Source organism: Desmodus rotundus, chromosome 5 (genome assembly GCF_022682495.2).
Source record: "Desmodus rotundus isolate HL8 chromosome 5, HLdesRot8A.1, whole genome shotgun sequence".
NCBI lineage: Eukaryota > Metazoa > Chordata > Mammalia > Chiroptera > Phyllostomidae > Desmodus > Desmodus rotundus.
Genome location: NC_071391.1, coordinates 99507150 through 99527914, shown reverse-complemented (window position 1 = coordinate 99527914; position 20765 = coordinate 99507150). Strand labels below are relative to the sequence as shown.

At 50.2% G+C, this 20765-nt stretch overlaps 1 pseudogene; it reads left to right on the top strand.

Annotated features, from left to right (window-relative positions):
* The first annotated feature begins 14354 nt into the window (after positions 1-14354).
* LOC112315149 (E3 ubiquitin-protein ligase RNF138 pseudogene) lies at positions 14355-15236 on the top strand (annotated as a pseudogene).
* Positions 15237-20765: the final 5529 nt, after the last annotated feature.

The window sequence follows — 20765 nt, the reverse complement described above, 5'->3', positions numbered from 1 at the left end:
GGTGAAGTGTGAGGAGGGTCAGCCTGGTGCTGGTGAAAGAGTCCGAGGGCCTGGGAAGTGGGAATGGGTGAGAGATGGTGTGGAGCCTGGAACCTGGTGCAATGGGAAGAAGAGAGCAGTCACATTTGGCCCCCGGGCCTGGTGTCTCCGCAGGTGTTGCTGCGAGGAACCCAGTAGCCCCAGTCCCTGCTGACCTGTCAGGAGATGGAAAGTGGAGCCAGTGCCTCTGGCTGAGAAGGGCTTGGCGTGAGAAGTGGCAGGATGTGAAGGGCAGTAGGAGGGACAGAGGCCCCTGAGTCCAACCATGTTCTCCAGAGATTGCTAATGAGAGAACTTTCAAAGAGATATCTGGTTCCATCTTGTTCAAGGCTGTAGGGCTCTATGAGAATGGGGCCCCAAGGGGCAGAGCAGGCAGGCAACCCTGTTTGGAAGCTTTCTCCCTTTCTGTCTCTGTAGCAAAGTCACAGCCGGCTCTGTGGAGGACTGCTTCGTGGCGATGTCTGGCTGCACCCTGTGACCTGGTTCCCACCTTGGTTTGACCTCACTCTTGGGGTTCTCTCGCTTAGCTTTGTAGTGCACAGCTGTTGGTGGGGAGTTTCCTTCTGGAATAAACTTGGGTGGAGGGTGGGTTTTGTTTTAATAAGGGGCAGAGTGTTCTATATTCGTCTTCCCCCTGTTTGCCTCCCCGTGCTTTAGTAAGAGTGGTGAGGGAAATTTGCACGTGTGCGTCCTTGCCCTCACACACAAAATTTCTAGTCTGTCAACAGGCTTTATGTCTTTCTTGTTTTTTACTTTATAAATTCGTTACAGCCAGGGGATCATGCTTTCTTATGCAACGTTTGTTCATCAAACATACTGAACACGTGATTTGTAGAGGAGGTAGGTATTAAGGTACATAGTTCCTGCCCTCCAGGGCCTTCCAATCCAGCTGTCAGGAGAAGGAGAACCTGACAAGGCAGAAACCTGACACATGGCACTCGATGACCCTTGAAACTAATGGTCTGGGAAGGCTTCCTGAAGGAAGAGAGACATAATTTTGGCCTTGAGGAGTGGGTAGGCTTTTAGGAAAGAATAGTGTAATCAGTGGTGCGAAAGCAGAAAAGAAAGGGACAGTCTTTGGGGAACACTGAGTTGGTGTTTTGAGCAGAGGTGACATTCCCTGGAGGGGATTGGATGGACCCTGCCTGGGATGGCCTGGAATCCCACAGTGTTGTCAGAGCACTTACAGCTGCAAGGCCCAGAACTCTTAATGGAACTATCTTAATTAAGTGGAATGTGTTGGTTCCCATAATTGACAAGGTATCTTGGCCAGATCCAGGGACACAAACAATGATGTGAAGCCATGATTTCTCTCTATGTCACCAGTAGCCCCAGGCTCACACTAAGCTCTTGTTTACAGACTGGATGAGTCTCTTTTGCCCAGCTTAGGTCAGGCTCTTCTCCTGGAACGGTGGCCAAGGACTTGGAGCTTCACCCTGTGGCCCAGTATGAGGAAGGTTACGTGTGCCGTCTTGGATTCAGAGATGGAGCCACTAATGGCAGTTGGCAAATGTGAGCCCAAGGGGGAAAACTACACCAATTAGTTTGCTGGCATGAGGCTATGAAGCAGAAATGAGCGGCCCATAGTCTCTCCCTCAGCCCTCCTTACTGTGATAACAAGGCTTGTGGGCACAGGCCAGCTCTGCCTTCTTGAGAAGTTCTGTGTCTTATCTTTGACCAGGACTGGGCCTTGGATTCAGGTTTGCCCACTGTTAAGCAGGCAACTTGGTCCTTGCTTACACCTACCCTGGCCTCCAGAATTGTCTTTTCTTTCTTTCCTTTGCTTGCCCCTTTCTTCCTGCCCCATTCCAGTCAGAGAGAAAGGAGAATTTATTACTCATGTCGTAGAGTGGAGTGTCACCATTTTGGTGCCAGTTCTCTGAGCCCTGGTTCTCACAGGGTGGTGTGAAGAAGGCCAGAGGCCATCTGCACACACGCCGGGTGGCAGCACAACGAAGGAGCAGTGAGCTTAGGAAACACATCTTTAGTAATGGGCAGTAAGGGTGTCTGCCTTTTGCTCAAATGCAGAAATCATCTCTATCTTTTCAGGCCATAAGCCAGCCGGCCCTTTGCTGCAGAGGCAGGCACTGTCTTCCAAGGATGCTTCCTGCACACAAAGGAACGGGGCAGGCAGTGCCCCCCTTCAAGACAAGCAGAACCGTGAGGGACCCCTGGAGAACTGTCTCCCTTCGTGGAAATGTAGAGTTTTCATTTTCAGGAAGTTGTATTACGAACAAGCATTCCTCTCCCATGTCAAGTTTCCTCTGTAAAAGTCAACTGAAGACTCAGAACCTGATTTCATAAAGGATGTGTGTTAGTCATTTCTTGCTGTGGAGCACTGCTACCGCTAACCTAGTGACGATACACATTCGTGACTGTTGGACAGCATCTGCAGGCCGGAACAGGCTGTGGCTTAAGCAGTTCCTCTGATTCAGGTCTCACAAGGCTTTTGGCTGAGACTGTGGTCTCCTCTGAGGGTCTGTGAGGGAAGGAGATGAGACCCTCCGGTTGTGGGCAGAATTCAGTTCCCTGAAGCTGTAGGACTGACAAGTTGGATTTCTTGCTGGCTGTAGGCTACAGGCCGACCTCAGCTCTGAGAGGCTACAGGTATCTCCTTGCCCTGTGGGCTCCCCAGCATGACCACTTCCTTGCTACTTCACAGCCCACAAAGGAGAGGGCCAGCAACTCCAGCAAAGCGGGCACTGCAGTCTGTGTGAGGAATCCTGTCATCACGTCTGTCCCATCCCGGTGGACACGTGCTATCCTGCTGTCTTCAGATGTGTTCATGGAAGGGGCTTGATGGGATCAGGATAACGTGAGCCAGTGCTGGGTTATCTTCCCAGCAGCCACCATATGGGGTTCAGTGACAGTGTGTGTGAGGAGTGTGTGGGTCCAAGGTGCCTGTGTGCTTTGAAGCTCGGGAGAAGGGGCTGCTTGATTAGTGTTTGGAAGATCTGACTTGGTTTGTCTCTGTTCTGCAGCTTAATCGTCCCCTGATCCACTGCCCTGAAAGTCAGCAAGTAGGGCAGGGTCCCAGAACAGGTGAGTCACTTACTGGGCTTTTTTCCTAAAGGCCTCAGCTGGGATCCCTGGGTCACACCCCATCGAACCACCAAGGAGAAGGTGCGTTCTCCTGAGGTCTGGGGCTGCATCTTTGATTCTTGGGGGCAGAGGTCCTGCAGCTGGTTGATGCCGGGTCTGGGCTTTCTCCAGATCACACCTCTAACACCCAAAAGAACCGTGCTTGCCAGGGCCGTTGTGGGCTCCCACCCTGTTCCCTGTCCTCAGGTGCACACCCAGCCGCAGTGTAGTCCACCCCAGGCCCCTGGGGCCGACTAGGAAAGTTCCCGTGCCCTTGGAGGGCAATGGGTGAGATCTGGCTGCCTGAGCTCCAGCCCCCAAGGGATGTCCAGGACATGTCCTTCCAGATGGGTGTCAGGGTGACTGCAATATCTGGGCAGCCCCAGGAAATTAGTTACAATAAAAAATATTGTGGGAAGCAGGAATACATCCATAACATGGTTCCTGGTAGGGTAGAAATACATACTCTTCACATATTTGTTGGAATAGAAGAGAAAAACCTTTACGCTGCTTTGCATTTTGCTAGTTTAGACTGTTTAACTACCTGCCCCAGGTATGCTGTAGACCAGTCAGCTCCACGTCCTTGCAGACCTTCTCCAAGGCTTACACATCATCACACTTGATAGGGGGGTTTGTACAAAAAACGGGGTGGGATTAAATTATTGGATACATTTCTCTGCAACTTGTCATCTAACGGAGCACAGCAAACCATTGTAGGCTGGCCAGGCGAGGAGCGGTGGCCTCACTCATCTCCCTAATATCCCATAAAGGAGGTCATTTTCCTCAGTGATTCAGCCTTTCACTGCTGTTGGACTCAGCTCTGCTGCCATTTTTGCGGTGCTGCGGGGAGCACCCCGCTGTGTTCCTGATGGACTGTGTGCTCGTTTGTTTGGTCTGCCATCGCAAGGGGCCACAGGTTGTGTGGACAGACACACACAGATTGCGGTGGAAGGACATGCGCATGTACAATTTAACAGGCACAGACAGATTCCAAATGGAAAAGGCTGTAGCAGGGACAGTGCCAACAGCAGTTTCTCAGGGCGGCTGCTGCCTTGCCCCCATCCTAGCCCGGGGATTCCTCAGTCTTGTCTGATTTGACCCATCTGATGACGAGCTGTCCAAGGCAATCCCAGCGTTCCCTGACTTGGAATCCCCTGCCGGGTACTTGAGTCACCTCTCAGCTGTTCACCTGCCACATGGATTTGTTCCTTCCCAGGTCTGCCGCCCAGATGCCTGCCTGTGATGGGCTCTCTCCAGTCTGGAGTCTCCAGGCAGTTGCCCCTTTGCGGAATCTGGGATCTTTATAGTGAGGGTCTCAAACACCCTTTCATGTCAGTAGAGGAAAAATAAGTGTCTGTTTTGAAGTCCATGCATCTCATGGGCCGTGTCTATCCTGTGCACTCTGTGTAAACTGGGGAGGGGCAGGGTCCCCAGACACTCTCCATCCACGTCAGAAGTCTGAGGGAGTGGGAGGGAATGTCAGGCAGGACCATTCTCAGTTCTGACCTGCATGACGCTGAGAAGCCATTTGACTCCCCAAAGCCTCTGTGTTCTCGTCTCTATGATGGAATGTCTGTTGAGTACTTACAGGGACGTTGTTCTTAATACAGAGTATTAAAACAGGGAGGTCTGATGTTCCTGAGCTAAAAACGTGCCTAGAAGGTAACAATTGTATAAATACACACACACCACCAAACTTAAATGGTACTTTTAAAATCTAGAACCTGTGCCCTTGCTAGTGAGGCTGAGTGGGCTGAGTGTGGGCCTGAGAACCAAAAGGCCCTGGTTTGACTCCCAGGGCACGTGCCTGGGTTACAGGCCAGGTCCCCAGCTGGGGGTGTGGGAGAGGTAGCCAATGGATGTCTCTCATACACTGTTTCTCTCCCTCTCTTTTCCTTCCCTCCCCCACCCCAAAACAAAAAAAAGGTAAATAAATTAAAACCTACAAATGTTCGGTGAGGGCACTCCTGCGTCTCTTCCTTTCACGTCCCTGAGGGCCTGGGAGATCCTGGGTGAGCTCGAGACAGACCTCAGGCCTCCTGGTCATTCATGGTGATGTGGCTGACTGCGTGTCCCTCCTTTGTCCCACTCAGTGTGCACCCGAGTTAACACCTGACCTTCGGGAGGCCTGCAGGATGCGGGCCCTCTGGGTAGGCACACTGGACAACGTGATGGCACCCGTGGTCCCGGCTTTCCTGGGTGGATACACCCGCCGCATCTCCACCTTCATGCCCATCCACCCGGCCTTCTCCAGCGCCCACCGCTTCCTGGACCAGCTTCTTACTAGGTGAATCCACGCCCCCTCTTGGGCACAGTCGTGACTCTGCCCACTGCTAGCTGTGTGTCTTGAAAAGGTCACCACGTCTGTCTGAGCCTCAGTGTGCTCTCTGAAAGCTGGGCTGGTGGAGGATAAACCTCATAGGTTCCTGTAGGAACTACTGTGGGGATAAGCCATGGCAGGTTTGACCTGCTGCCTGGCTCTGCAGAAAGGGCTGCTGACGTGCTGTGGATCTTCATGGCACTTGTTTCTCTTGCCTCCATGAAATGTCTGTCACCAGCCTTGCCCATCAGTGGCCTGTGGCATTTCTGAGTTTGGAAAGGCACATGGAAAACAACCTGTCAAGGACTTTGGGAATCCACTTAGCCGATCTTTATCCTTGTCTCTGGTGCAGGCAGATTAGGGTTCTCTGTGCAGTGGAGGGGGCCCCACACCCACTCACATATCTGGGATGGTTCTGGTCAAAGTTCAGTTGCTTGGCATTGTGTATTAAGTGCTTACTCCCTTTGAGTGGCACCTTTGGAGACACTTAGCAAAACTGAATGAATGGAGCAGACACGATCCCTAGGCCTCAGTTCTCGTGAGTGAATGAGACAGTCATACTAGACATCATTCGCAGGTCGTGCCCACCACCCAGACCTGATTGCAGACGTGTCTTCTCGACATCTGGAGGCCTACCTCCTTATAACGACCAGGGACGCACACCACACGGCCAGATGAAAGAGTGAGTGGCCTTGGGGCCCAGAAGGAGGGCCTCCTGAGTCTACAAAGTGGGGACTCTGGTTGTATAGGACCTGGCAAACCCTAATGTTACACATTTGCTGATTCTCAAGGGCAGGCTGAGCTCTGGTGGCTTCCATTCCAGGAGGTCAGGGTCAAGGAGAATTGTGAATGGGCTCCCAGTCCCCCTAGGACCAGAGGGGAGGCTGGGATGAGTTGTGCCCTAGAACCCCATCCGCACCACAGAGCCATCCTGCTCTGCCTGATTTTCTCCACATCCGTCTCACCTGACCCCGTCGCCAGTGGTGGCGAGCACTCACGGGACCTGCTGCACAGTGTAGCATCACACAGAAAGCCAGGTGGGTCCTGACCCATTAGGTGAGGAGGGGAGCTCACTGTGGGCAGCCAGGTATGTGGGTTGTCCATCCATCAGCACTCATTAGGCACCTGATGTGTACTTAATTACAAGGAAGACAAACAAACAAAGCCTGTGGTTGTAGCTGGCACGGGAATGTGCACTGAGTGGGGATTCAGACCAGATGGATGATCAGGATCCTGGAAGATGTCCCCTTGGGATGAGCAGACTTGAGCTGCATCCTGGGGCTTGGAGTTACTGAGGACAGGCTGGGGAAGATGCTTCTGTCCCTTTCCCACCAGCCTTGGGTCCTGGGTCATCCACTGATGGGTGCCCTCGGTGGACAGAGAATAAATTGAAAAGGCTCCTAAAAGTACAGGCCACACCCTCAGCTTCTATAGCTCTAGGTCTGACCAGTGACACCTGCCTGGTACTGCAGGGGATTGGAGACACTGAGCTGGCATGTGTGCAGGGCTGGGTGACGACGCTCCCTTTCTCCCCAGGAGCTGTTCAAGCAGGAGCTACGCCACCAGTGCCTGGGCTCCATCTGGCCCCCAAAAGGACAAGCCCGGAAGACAGCACCGGGCATCCACTGTCAGTGCCACCATCACCCAGTATAACTCTCTGGTCACCTGTGTGATCACCACCTGCCTTGGGGACCCAAGTATGGTGGCCCGGGACAGGGTTGGAGTGGTGGAGCACTGGATCAAGGTGGCCCAGGTATGTGATAGGAGGCCCAGGGGAGTGCCTCTCTGGAGCCTTAAGAAGTGCCTCTCCTGCTTTACCGGCTCTCAGGATTGAGGTCTGAGGTCTGAGTCCCAGCACAGGTACTAGGTACTTTGTGCCAGGGGCATGCTGACCTGACTCTCAGGTCCCAGGGGTGGGAGGCTCACTTCCTAGCTGGCTGCTTCCTTGGGCTGAGCTAAGATCCTCCTCTCAGTGAGTGTTGGTCTTTGGGTCCTAAAGGTGCCCACCCTGAGCATCTGTCCCACCCAGAAGTGCTGTCCCTGGAGGGTAACTGTTTCAAGACATGGATGGAATGACCGCCAAGCAGCTCAGGGACATAGAGCCCAGGCTGGAGGTGTGGGAAGAGAGCAGGGTGCTATGGGGGTGGACTGTGTGGGATGAGGCTTCGCTACTTTGTCACTTCAAGATTCTCTGAAAATGGTCATCCTATGCATCTGATTAACAGGAAGAGGGAGCTGCTTGGTCCATGGGCAGATGGGGGCAGTGGAAGGGGCAGGAGACCCCAGTCATGGCATAAATCAGCGGTGGCTGGGCTGCTCCAGCACAGGGGTGCTGACCTGGCAGATTGAGTGGGTGTCTGGCTTCCATGCCGGCCCATCTGCTGGCACTGAGCTTCTTCCAAGCTGTTGGGTGAATGGGTGGATGGGGTACCTTCTCCCCTAACCCAGCCCAGCGTGTCCTCAGGAAGCCAACCCCCTGCTGCTCCTTCAGTCTTCCCCACATCTCTGAGAGGAGGGCACCCCGCCCGTCCCGGGAGGGGCACTGCAGGAGAGTCCAACAGCCCAGGTGAACCAAAGGGCTGCTGGGCCTCAGTCCCCACTGCAGGACCAGAGGCCGAGGAGTGCACTCTGTGACTCCCCCAGTGTCCCTAGAGCCCTTGTGCTAGTCAGTCAGAGTCAGGATTCTCCCCCAATGCCCAGGGGGCCACCACATGGGCCGGATGGCTTCTGAGAGGTGTCTGGGGCACTGACGGATTCTCAGTGGATCCTTCCTGAACACACCTCAGATCCCGTCAAGGATGAGTCAAGGTGTCCTGTCACCGCCTACCCTGCCAGACACTTGGGGGACCTTCAGGGCGCGGGCCCTGAGCAGATGCAGAAAGACTGCAGTGCAGGGGAAGGTCCTGGGCTCCCTGGGGGGGTGGAGGCTGGAATGGCCTTGGTTGCAGCCTGGTGGGCACAGAACCGGTGGGTGGGGCAGGCAGGATGTGCTCAGCCAGGCTCCCGAGACACCTGTGCACCCTGGGCTTGGCCCAGATGGGGGCCTGGGCACAACCTGAGAGCCCTGAGGACAGGGCTCTGGTCAGTGGTGGGGCTGGGGGTGAGGGGAGAACAGGTGGGAAAAAGCCTTTGGCTTGGAGGGATAGGAGGCCTCTCCTCTGTGGGCCCCTGAGCCAGTCACCATCCCCTGTTGGTCCCTGTCTCCTCGGGAGTGAAATGGGGGTGACCATCCTGGGCTGCAGGCCTCACAGGGTGGTCATGAGGCTCAGGGCAGGAAAGGACTGTGCAGAGCTCTGTGCCCCGTTGCACTCGGAGGGCGGAGGGCAAGAACCACGCTGACAGGAATATGACCCTGAGCCCTCAAGAGAGCCGTGAGCTCGGTGCAGCTCTCACACTTTCCGGGGGTTGAAATGGACTCAGGGGGCTCAGGCTCCAGGCCCCGGGTCCCACACCAAGTGAACGTTGTAGCTGGGAGTGTTCTGGAGTCAGAGCATGCTGGGGTCAGAGTAGCATCGGTACCAGCTGACTCGGGTCAGTTGTCCAGGGCCTGAGGGCAGGAGTTTTGGGGTGACATGGGGTGAGGGCAGTATGGCCTAGTGACACTGTCCTGAACCCTGGCAGAAGCGGCCCTCCAGGTTTGCCACTGCTGAGGAACCTCCGGGGAGCTCTGAAGAGGCCCCAGAAGAAGGTGAGTGAGCCCATCTGGGGGGCACCAAGGGGTCAGAGGAGAAGGGGCTCTGCCCTCCCAGCTGGAGGCCTCCAGGTCAAAGAAGGAGGCCTTTCTCCTGCAGCCCCGCCTTCTGTTCCCAAGGACCCTGAAACCCTCCATCAGCAGTGACCAGGAGGAGGGCCTGGAAGAGCTGGGTGCAGAGTGGCCATGGCGGTGGGCCTGGGCCTGGGCCCTCAGACCCTGTGATTTGCCCAAAGTGGGTCCTGAGACTGGACTAGGAGGGATCTGGTGGTGGTGGAGAGTGAGGGAAGGGGGAATTGAGGGGAGGCTCCATGGGCCCTGGGCTGCTGCCTGTCGGAACCTGGGGGTGGGCCAGGAGGCTGATCAGGGGACCCTGTTAGGGGAGGGTCTGTGGGGCACCTGAGAGCAGGGGCTCATGTCCCCCTCACCCCACTGCTCAGTGTGTTCCCTTCCTCGGGATCTACGTCAGTGACCTGGGGATGCTGCACTCTGCCATACAAGACTACCCTGAGGTTTGTGTCCCGGGGCCGGGCTGGGGGACCAGGGTTGATATTTGGGGAGGAGAGTGCCCCGCCTCCATCCTGAGCCCTGAGTTCACAGCACAGCCACCCCTTTGAGCGGAGGCAGCGTGCCCATCACAGGGATCCGTGTCCCCCCTCCTCTGGAGCCCGGAGCCTGTCCTGAGTCCTAGTCCTGTGTTTGTGTGTGTCCCGGGCCCTCCTGCAACCTGACCTAGTTTCACCTGAGAAAGAGTGGGCATGGCAGTGGACATGGCTGGGGGACTCTTTCTGATGGACTTTGGCTGTCTGCCTTCCAGGGACATGTGAAATATTTAGGGAGGAAGAGGAAGGTGAGTAGCTATGACACTCCCTGGGGGGGCAGGAGAGGGGAGAGGCAGTCAGAGACGCCCTTGCCAGACACTCCTGGGCTCCATCCCCCGCATCTGACATTTACTGGGAGAGTTTGATAACGGAAATGGGAGACCCCTCCAGCTAGTTGGTGGCTGGGGGTAGGAGGATGGCATCAGCGATAATTTCCAGCAGGAGGGGCTGGTGATGCCCATCTCTGAGCACAGGTAGGGCCTGGGTGGGATTAGGGGGAGAAGGGAGCTATGTGTGCAAAGGCCCAGGACTGATGGGGGTCCCCTGCCCCACCCTCACCCCTGACTCTGCCCGTGTCTGCATCCTCCCCCTCTCTCGGACCCCAGGAACTCACAGTTTTGGAGGAGATAGTGCTCCTGCAGCAGGCTGCTCAACTCTACAGCATAGAGCCCGAGGAGCAATTCCGGGCCTGGTTCTGGGCCCTGGAGCGGCTCAGTGAGAAGGAGAGGTGAGGCCAGGCAGGACGTGGGCGAGGGCAGGGGTGGACTGTCCCTGCTGGCCAGTTCAGAGAACCTGTGTCTGTGGCTCCCTGCTCAGCCCCAGAACTTGTGATGTAGCAACTCCTGGGGCACCTGACATTGGGAAGGACACCTGAGGTGTGGCTCCTGGGAGCTCACAGGTGCCCCTCTGTCCTGTAGTTACACCCTGTCCTGCCAGCTGGAGCCCTGGTCCCAGTTGGCCTGCATAATACTCAAGGCCAAAAACATCAGGCATGAGTGAGTGTCCAGGTGGGCGGTGCAACCTTGTCATCAGCAGTGGGGGTGCAGCTGGGCCCTCAGGTGCACTGGGCCAGCTCTCTCTGTTCTAGTTGAAGAACGACATTGGAGGCTTTTCCTGGTGACCCCTGAAAGCCAGGAGGGAGAGCATGACCCCCCCCACCACCCTCAAAAATCTTCCTAAGACCTATTTGTCAATGGGAGGGGCAATGTTTATTTGTTATAAGTAGGATTTGGGAGTCTGCATTTGCAAAAGTTTCAGGGGCAGTATAAAGCCTATGGACAAGACGAGCATCACCAAGAAGTTATCCTTATCTACAAGTCAGGTTCCTTCTGGCTTGAGTAGTGCACTGTCCCTTTCCATGGAAGACTGTGTTTTCTGGCTGGAGCTGGCACACCAAAGACGAAACCCCAAACATGTCTCACTGGAGCAGAGAGGAGCAGGGCAGAGTAGAGCAGACTGGTCCAGACCTAAGTAGGTAGAGCAGAGTAGAGCTGTGCACTGGGAGAGGGGCCTAGCCAGGGCTCATTCACAGTCATGCTGGGCTGCTTCATAATTGAGCTGTAACACTCCGGAGCCATCCAGCTGCCCTGCTGTTATCACAGATGTGCTGTATGACAGCTGAACTGTTTGCATTGAAGAAAGTTTTCTTCACTGCACCCAACCTAGGCATTCCTGTTGGCATTGAGTTGGTGCCAACAAACATCAGCTGACAGTCCAAGACACCCAGAGTGGGGCTCTGAAGTGGTCATTCGATTTCCTGCCGCTGTCCTGAAACCAACATATCTGGCACTTGCACACGCCCCATGTGCTCCAGTTGTCTTCCCAGTGGTGCCTGAGGGTCTCAGGTAAGTCTCTCAGATCCAAGTCCTCCCTTACTTGTGGCTGAGGTCCAAGACTTCATTCGGTTAAGGTAGGGGACCCTCATTTGGTGATCTCGATTCATGAGTTTAGACAGAGGGCCCGTCCATATGATTTGGGTTTGGTGCTGAGAAGGGGTATCCCTCAGTCGTGCTTGGCACCGGGAGAGCATCCCCCAGGGAAGGCTTTTCTCCATAGCACTTGGTACCTAAGAAGGTTATCGTCTGGTTGCCTTTGGTACCGGCAAAGCTGTCCTCCAGGTGGGGACTAGGCCTTGTCCATAAGGTGTGTGAGGACGCTCGCGCTAACAGGCGCATGAAAGGATGCCCTCATAAGGAGGAGCACAAAATGGGTAAGCCATGCTCCAAATTTTCACACGCTAATCAGTGAGCGTCTGGGACTTGGGTTGATTATATGAACCATAATTATGGTCCAGAGAATTTAATTAACTAGGTCTGTGGACAATAATCACATGAGATGATCTCAAGGTTTTGTTTTCTGTGTGCCCAAAATGGCAAAAAAAAAAAAAAAAAAACAAGCTTTGAAACCCCAAAGCTTGTTTATTTGTGTGCTCAATTAAAACAAAGAAAATACCGTATCTCCCAGAAAGAATGGGAGCTTTTTATTTTAAACCGGTGATTTGAAGGCTATAAATAAAATCAAGAGACTATTATTGCCTACCCTAGAAAAAATAATTCTAAAATTGGGTAAATGCCTTGATAAATTAAAAAGGACCCTGGTGCCAATGAAACTGGAACAAAAGGGGATCATTGGAAAACTTGTCCTGTGACTGGGGACTTGCTACTCTAAAGCTGGGTTTGCTTAATAAAGACCTCCCAAGATCCCTCACTTCCCAGCACCCCCTTGCTTACCGCTACTGCCTGCCCTCAGCACCTTTCCTTTCCTGCCCCATCTTTGTCCCCAGGCAGGCAGCCACCATCTGAGGCTCAGGCTTCACCTTGGGAGCCATCTTTCAATCCTCCTCTCCAGGAAAATCTCCTTCTTTCAAAACTCAGGCTTTTACTTTCTGAGCTTTCCAACTTTATAGGGCACACTTGCCTTCTATTTGATGCTTGTGTTTGTTGGTAAGCCCACCTTAAAGAGGAACTTTAAAGAAGAGAATCTGAAACCTCTCAGAGACAACAGAATAGATTCTTTGATTTTAAAAACATCTGCAAAGGAATTTTGACAACATGCAGAACTCGGGCTATCTGAGCAAAACCTTAACCTAGTCCATCTACCAGAAAATATTTGGATCCATAATTTTTTGAGTTTCATGTAATCATGCTGTCTGTGTGTTCATGTGTCTATGTATGTCTGTTATACATATGGTTTATTTCTAGAGCTAGATAGTATTGCCAAAATTGATTTGTAAATTCAAATTTGGATTGTAAAGTGGCCCTATTCAATTGGTTTAAAATAAATCAGTGCTTATACAAATTGGAGAAAAAACAGAAACTAACACAAATGTCTTTCAAGTGCATGTGATTTGGGATTAATCTTTAGTAAATAAAAACTAGCTAAAGGATGTTGATTTAATAAAGACATAGAGTTGTCCATTGCTCTCTAGCTTTGGAGCTAGCAGACCAGATGGGAAACTGGCATAATAAGTTTGGAGACTTAACATGTCATTTCACAAGACTAGAAGGACGCAAGATGCCTCAGTTTAAGATCCAAACACTTGTGATAAAGCGTGAAAATGATTGCATATAGAGAATAAGATGTGTGTTTGGTAAAAGATGGTATGAGACATGGAAATACATTTTCAAATATATTTTATTTTTTAAAATACATTTTATTGGTATTTGTCCCTCACCGCCTGGCTTATTTCACTTAGCATAATGCTCTCCAGTTCCATCCATGCTGTTGCAAAGAGTATAAGCTCCTTCTTTCTCTCTGCTGCGTAGAATTCCATTGTGTAAATGTACAATAGTTTTTTGATCCACTCATTTGCTGATGGGCACTTAGGTTGCTTCCAGTACTTGACTATTGTAAATTGTGCTGCTATGAACATTGGGGTGCATAGGTTCTTTTGGATTGGTGTTTCAGGGTTCTTAGGGTATAATCCCAGCAGTGGAATTGCTGGGTCAAAGGGCATTTCCATTTTTAGTTTTCTGAGGAAATTCCATACTGTTTTCCACAGTGGCCGCACCAGTCTGCATTCCCATATAATCTCACCTTTAACTGGAACATAATCAACAAAAGAGAAAAGCAAATAAAATATAACCAGAGACATTGAAATTAAGAACAATGTAAGAATAGCCAGAGGGGAGTGGGGAGGGGATAGTGGGGAGAGGGGTCTACAGGAGCTACTATAAAGGACACAAGGACAAAATCAAGGGGGAGGGTAGAGGTAGGGGAGGGAGGTAGTATTGGCTGGGGTGGGGTGGAGGGATGGGGAGAAAATGCCGACAATCGTACCTGAATAAAAATTTTAAAAAATTAAAAAATTAAAAAAATACATATTTTATTGGGGGTTCGGTGACCTGCCCAGCAATCCACAGCAGCGCAATGCCACCAGAGAGCTCCAGAGAGCCACTGGAGGGGGCCTGGCGGGGCATACTGCCCGCCACTCCCCTCCCGGTCTCAGCAACTAGGGAAGGCAGCCGTGGGAAGAGCCTAAGGCTGGCACAGGGCCACCTCTTTTCACCATGTGTCGGGAGAGGGCTCCAACAGCCACGCCACTGTGGAGCTTCCAAGGAGTCAGCCCAGGCCGCCTCTGCCACCTCGGCCGCTATCGCCGCCTTGATTCACCACCCTCACCATGGCTGAGGACCTCTCTGAGGCCACTTCTTACACCGAAGATGATTTCTACTGCCCCGTTTGTCAGAAGGTGCTCAAAACGCCGGTGTGGACCACTTCCTGTCAGCACGTTTTCTGTACAAAATGTTTCCTGACTGCGATGAGAGAAAGTGGAATACACTGTCCCCTGTGTCATGGAACTGTGACCAAAAGAGAAAGAGCATGTCCTGAACGGGCCTTAGACCTTGAAAATGTCATGAGGAAGTTGTCTGGTAGCTGCAGATGCTGTGCAAAACAGATTAAATTCTATCGCATGAGACGTCATTACAAGTCTTGTAAGAAGTATCAAGATGAATATGGTGTTTCTGCTACCATTCCAAACTTCCAGATCTCTCAAGATTCAATAAGAAGCAGTAATAGGAGTGAAACATCCACATCTGATAACATAGAAACTTATCAAGAGAATACAAGTTCTTCTGGGCATCCCACGTTTCAGTGTCCCTTGTGTCAAGAATCAAATTTTACTAGACAGTGTTTACTGGATCACTGTAACAGTAATCACCTCTTTCAGATAGTTCCTGTGACGTGTCCTATTTGTGTGTCTCCTCCTTGGGGAGATCCTAGCCAGATTACTAGAAATTTTGTTAGTCATCTAAATCAAAGACATCAGTTTGATTATGGAGAATTTGTGACTCTTCAGCTAGATGAGGAAACCCAGTATCAAACTGCTGTTGAATAATCTTTTCAAGTAAACATCTGAAGGCTGTAGACATCTGTGCATCCTTGTACCTGCAAGTGCCATCTTTAAGGAGAAAGCTACATGAAGTCACCATTTCAATAACTTGATGTGTATATTAATACAAGTAATTCAGTCTATTGTTTTAGTTTTTTAATTGAAAAATAATGATGGGTCATCTAAAAATTTCAAAAAAAATATTTTATTGATTATGTTGTTACAGTTGTCCCATTTTCCCCCCTTTATTCCCCTCTGCCCTGCACCCCCCTCCCACCTGCATTACCCACCCCCCCCCCCCCAGCTTAGGACATGTCCATAGGTCGTATGTATAAGTTCTTGGGCTTCTCCATTTCCTATATTATTCTTTTTTTGATATATTTATTGATTATGCTATTACAGTTGTCCCATTTACTCCCCTTCACTCAACTCCATCCTGCCCACCCCTCCCTCCCACATTCCCCCCCTATAGTTCATGTCCATGGGTCATACTTATAAGTTCTTTGGCTTCTACATTTCCTACACTATTCTTACCCTCCCCCTGTCTATTTTCCACCTATCATTTATGCTATTTATTCTCAGTACCTTAACCCCCTCTCTCCCCCTCCCAATCCCCTATTGATAACCCTCCATGTGATCTCCATTTCTGTGGTTCTGTTTCTGTTCTAGTTGTTTGCTTAGTTTTCTTTTGTTTTGGTTTTAGGTGTGGTTGTTAATAACTGTGAGTTTGCTGTCATTTTTACTGTTCATATTTCTTATCTTCTTTTTCTTAGATAAGTCCCTTTAACATTTCATATAATAATGGCTTGGTGATGATGAACTCCTTTAACTTGACCTTATCTGAGAAGCACTTTATCTGCCCTTTCATTCTAAATGATAGCTTTGCTGGATACAGTAATCTTGGATGTAGGTCTTTGCCTTTCATGACTTGGAATACTTCTTGCCAGCCCCTTCTTGCCTGTAAGGTCTCTTTGGAGAAATCAGCTGACAGTCTTATGGGAACCCCTTTGTAGGTAACTGTGTCCTTTGCTCTTGCTGCTTCTAAGATTCTCTCCTTCTGTTTCATCTTGGGGAATGTAATGATGATGTGCCTTGGTGTGTTCCTCCTTGGGTCCAGCTTCTTTGGGACTCTCTGAGCTTCCTGGACTTCCTGGAAGTCTGTTTCCTTTGCCAGATTGGGGAAGTTCTCCTTCATTATTTGTTCAAATAAGTCTTCAGTTTTTTGTTCTTCCTCTTCTCCTTCTGGTACCCCTATAATTCGGATGTTGGAACGTTTCAAGATGTCCTGGAGGTTCCTAAGCCTCTCCTCATTTTTCCGAATTCTTGTTTCTTCATTCTTTTCTGGTTGGATGTTTCTTTCTTCCTTCTGGACCACACCGTTGATTTGGGTCCCAGTTTCCTTCGCATCACTATTGGTTCCCTGTATATTTTCCTTTGTTTCTCTTGACATAGCCTTCATTTTTTCATCTAGTTTTCGAACCAATTCAACCAATTCTGTGAGCGTCTTAATAACCAGTGTTTTGAACTGTGCATCCGATTGGTTGGCTATCTCTTCGTCGCTTAGTTGTATTTTTTCTGGAGCTTTGAAGTGTTCTGTCATTTGGGCCATTTTTTTTTTTTTTTTTGTCTTGGCGCGTGTGTTACTTAAAGGGGCGGAGCCTTATGTGTTCCCCCGGGGCTGGGTAACGCTGGTCGCTGCACTGTGATGCTGTACGTGAGGGAGGGGCTGAGAGGGAGCAATGGCGCCCGCTCCACTCTCCACCGGATTTCAGTCTTCCACTCCGCTACCCACAATCAAAATGGGCCCCTCTGGTGCTGGTTCCCGAGTGGGTGGGCTTGTGCACGCCCTAAGCCCCTGTGGGTCTCTCCAATGCCCTCTCCTGTGAGGCTGGGAGTCTCCTACTGCCACCCCAACCCCCACGGGCGTTTTCAATCAGAGGTTTGAGGCTTTATTTCCCCTCGCTGGAGCCCTGGGTTACTTGGTCTGCTTTGCTCCCAGCCGTTCTTCCCAGTTTATCTGTGCGCGAATGTGGGGCCGTGGGGTGCTACCCGCCGCTCTGCCTGCCCTGTTCTCTGCCACTCTGTGTCCGGTCCTCTCGGTTTATCTGCGCGAATGTGGGGCCGCAGGGTCTGCTAGTGGTCAGACTGCCTGCCCCGTTCATCCCACACTCTGCCAGTCTCGTTCCCGGCCACGGCCACGCGAGTCCTCTCCGCCCCAGTGCTCGTCTCCACCCCTCCTACCGGTCTGGATGTATGTTTCTTTTTTATTTCCTTGGTGTCGGACTTCCTTGCCGTTCCATTTTCTGTCAGTTCCGGTTGTGCGAGGAAGCGCAGTGTGTCTACCTACGCGGCCATCTTGGTTCTCTCCCTATATTATTCTTAATCTCCCCCTGTCTATTTTCTACCTACCATTTATGCTTCTTATTCCCTGAACCTTTTCCCCCATTCTCCCCCCTCCCTATCCCTGCTGATAACCCCCCACGTGATCTCCATTTCTGTGATTCTGTTCCTGTTCACTTCATATTTTTGATCTAGTTCTTTTTCTTATATAAGTCCCTTTAACATTTCATATAATAAGGGCTTGGTGATGATGAACTCCTTTAAGATGATTTTATCTGGGAACCACTTTATCTGTCCTTTCTTTTTAAATGATAGCTTTGTTGGATAGAGTAATCTTGGATGTAGGTCCTTGCCTTTCATGATTTGGAATACTTTTTTCCAGTCCCTTCTTTCCTGGAAGGTTTCTTTTGAGAAATCAGCTGATAGTCTTGTGGGAACTTCTTTGTAGGTAACTCTCTCCTTTTCTCTTGCTGCTTTTGAGATTCCCTCCTTGTCTTTAATCTTGGGTAACTTAATGATGATGTACCTTGATGTGGCTTCCTTGGGTCCAGCTTCTTTGGGACTCTCTGAGCTTCTTGGACTTCCTGGAAGTCTATTTCTTTTGCCAGCTTGGGCAAGTTCGCCTTCATTATTTTTTCAAATAAAATTTTAATTTCTTGCTCTTACTCTTCTCCTTCTGGCACCCGTATGCTTCGGATGTTGGAATGTTTAAAGTTATCCTGGAGATTCCTAATCCTCTCCTCATTGTTTAAAATTCTTGTTTCTTCATTCTGTTCTGGTTGAATGTTTATTTCTTCCTTTTGTTCCAAATCATTGATTTGAGTCCATTTCCTTCCCTTCACTGTTGGTTCCCTATTTATTTTTCTTTATTTCACTTTGTATAGTCTTCACTTCTTCCTTTATTTTGTGGCCATACCCAACCATTTCTGGGAGTATCCTGATTACAAGTGTTTTGAACTCTGCATCTGATAGCTTGGCTATCTCTTCGTCACTTAGTTCTATTTTTTGCAGCTTTGATCTGTTCTTTCATTAGTGCCTTATATTTTTTTTGTCTCAGTGCAGCTGTTATGTTGTAAGGGGCAGAGCCTTAGGTATTTGCCAGGGCGGGCAACCCATGTCTCTGCATTGTGAGGCTATATGTGGGGGAGGGGTCTGAGAGGGAACAATGCCACTTTCTTGGCTCTCTGTCTTTCAGTCACTTCTTCTGCTACCCACAAGCAAGTAGGGCCCTTCTGATGCTGATTCCTGGGTGGGTGGGTTTGTGTACATTCTAGGACCCTGTGGGTGTCTCCAACGAACTTTCCTGTGAGGCTGGGAGTTTCTCCCGCTGCCACAACCCCCACAGGTTTTTACTGCCAGAGATTTTGAGACTTTATTTCCTTGCACCAGAACCCTGGGTTGTGCAGTCTGTCTTGCTCCCTAGTTGTTCTTGCCAGTTATCTGCATGCAAATTGGGACCACCTGGTCAGCCACTGCTTTGCTCATTCTGGTCTGCCAGCTGCCACCTTGCCACATGTCCTCTCCTCCCTGGCTTCCTGTCTCGGCCCCTCCTACCAGTCTGGATGAATGTTTCTTCTTTTGCTCCTTGGTTGTCGGACTTCCATACAGTTCAATTGTATGGAAGTTCTGGTTTGCTTTTGTATTTAATTTTTTTGTTGTCCTTCTTTTGGTTGTGCAAGGAGGCAAAGTGCATCTATCTATGCCTCTATCTTGGCTGGAAGTCTGGAAATTCATTTTCATTGAAGGAAAATAAAGTAATTTTTTTGTAAAGTAAATAATTGTTCTAGAATAAGAAAGGAAAAAGGAGAAAAGCTGAAAGGTTTATGAAAGTTGCAGAGAGTCTGTGTATGTTGCAGAAGGCTTATGGGAAAGGAATATTTTTAAAAATCTGGTGTACACTCAAACTGAAATTAGAATGAATTTATTTACTTTCTAAAGGAACTAACACAGAATTGGATTTTGGATTTATCTCTCTGTTAAAAGGACAAAAATATACTATTGGTTATGCTCTTAACAGGAAATTATGAAGGGAAAGTAAAGATTTTATGGGCTCCGTCTGCATCATGAGGTCTTTAATTGCTTAGGTGAATAAAAACTTAATATTTAAAGAGCTAATTTTTGCTTCTAACCATTTAACTTTCTATATTTGCTTGTGAAGTTTTTATTTTTATTTTTTATTTTGTTAGAAAGATTTTATTTATTTTTGGAGAGAGGAAGGACGGGATAAAGAGAGGGGAAGGGAGGGAGAAAGACAGGGAGAGAAACATCAATGTGGGGGTGTGGGGACCCCACTGGGGACCTCTACTGGGGACCTGGCCCGAAACCCAGGCATGTACTCTGATAGAGAATCAAACCAGAACAAAGCACATTTGTTTGTTCTCCTGATACTATATTAATTTTGTGTATTGGACGGACCAGGTGCTTTTCCAAAATGACCAATCAACTTTCCAAACTTTTGCCTCTTTTGTCCAATCCCTTCCCTGCTGCCATTTTGACTTCTATGGCACATGCCTGCCTTCCCCTGGTCCTACCCCCAATCTGGTACTGAAAGGGCAGGGGTAATCACTTTTCCCCTCATCCAATTATCTTGCTAGCCTTCTGCATGTTCAGTGTAAGACCCTCTGCCTGTTGCCATCATGGCCTGGAGGGAGACTCCCATGGTGCTCCATCAACTTTGCACCTCCCATGCCCTAGTCCCCGCATGCAGTGAGTTACCTGCACTTGGGCCCACTGGCAGAGGAAGGAACCCTGGAACCCTGCATGGCTTCTCAGGCAGCACAAGGATGGCCTCAGCAGGAAGGGCAAGGCATCTGCAGCCAGGGGCAGGGCATCTGCAAGACCTGTGCTTAGTTTTTCAGACAATTCCACCTCACAAGTCCTGTGGAAGTGCAGCCTGGTGCTGGCTGTGAAACTCAATGTCCTTGCCATGGCCCTGGGTGGTTTGCAAAGGTATTGACCAGCTCATGCCCTCAGTACTTGGACATTTCACCTCCTTCCTCTGAGGAGCTTGGCTCAGTGCACAAATGGCTCCCAGATCCCATTCCCATGGCCTGGCCCTATCTCTCCCAGCGGCCCCTCCTGTTCCCTGTCCTCAGCCTGCTCCCAGTGGTCTGGACAGGCTATAGGTATCATTCTCATTGGGTGGAAACATTCCCATGTCAAAGGGCAACAGCAGCAGTAGTTACTAAAATACTTCTAGAAAGGGTTTTTTCCTGCTTGGAAAATCCCCCAGAGTCCCATAAGGATCGGAGAATATTTTACTAGACAAATCCTGAATCAGGTGTGCAAAACTTGGCTGATATCATACCATTTCCATTGCACTTATCATCCCCAGTCCTCTGGTCTTACAGAACATTCTGA